Source organism: Penaeus monodon, chromosome 25 (assembly GCF_015228065.2).
Source record: "Penaeus monodon isolate SGIC_2016 chromosome 25, NSTDA_Pmon_1, whole genome shotgun sequence".
Taxonomy (NCBI): Eukaryota; Metazoa; Arthropoda; class Malacostraca; order Decapoda; family Penaeidae; genus Penaeus; species Penaeus monodon.
Window position 1 is genome coordinate 2225628 of NC_051410.1, and position 468 is coordinate 2226095.

Below are 468 nucleotides of genomic sequence, written 5' to 3' on the forward strand. Positions count from 1 at the left end.
CCTCTATTTACGACCTCTTCAGGATGACCCTTAAAAACCGTTGACCTCTAAACGTCATTTTTTCACCTTCCTCTCGCGCTGCCGTGTCACGAGCTCATATATCTAACCAAAGTAATTGTTTTAAAACTGTATCATTTTCATACCAAAATAGGTCACGGAAAGATATTCGCGTGATAGGGTTGAATTTGTGAACATTTTGCATTAAGACTTTTGTGATTAGACACTATTTGTCTGTCAGAGCAAGTGAGGGATTTTCGCCTTAACAAACACACAGTCATTTGTACAAAGGAGGTTGAAACGTGATGTATTTCTTTCACACTAATGCAAGGGGTTTCGCTCCAAATTTGCACGCGTGTAGCTGGATTTTCGTCGAAAGTAGAACGGAATTCCTAGTGTTGGGTTTGTCACGAACAATGATCATTTGCACATTCCGGCACATGGGCGTGGTGCGGGATCGTTGAAGCACTT

General features: G+C 41.7%; 1 pseudogene; it reads right to left on the reverse strand.

The window, feature by feature from the left end:
• The window catches only part of LOC119589481, a 57811-nt pseudogene that overhangs the window by 19805 nt on the left and 37538 nt on the right, over positions 1-468 (reverse strand).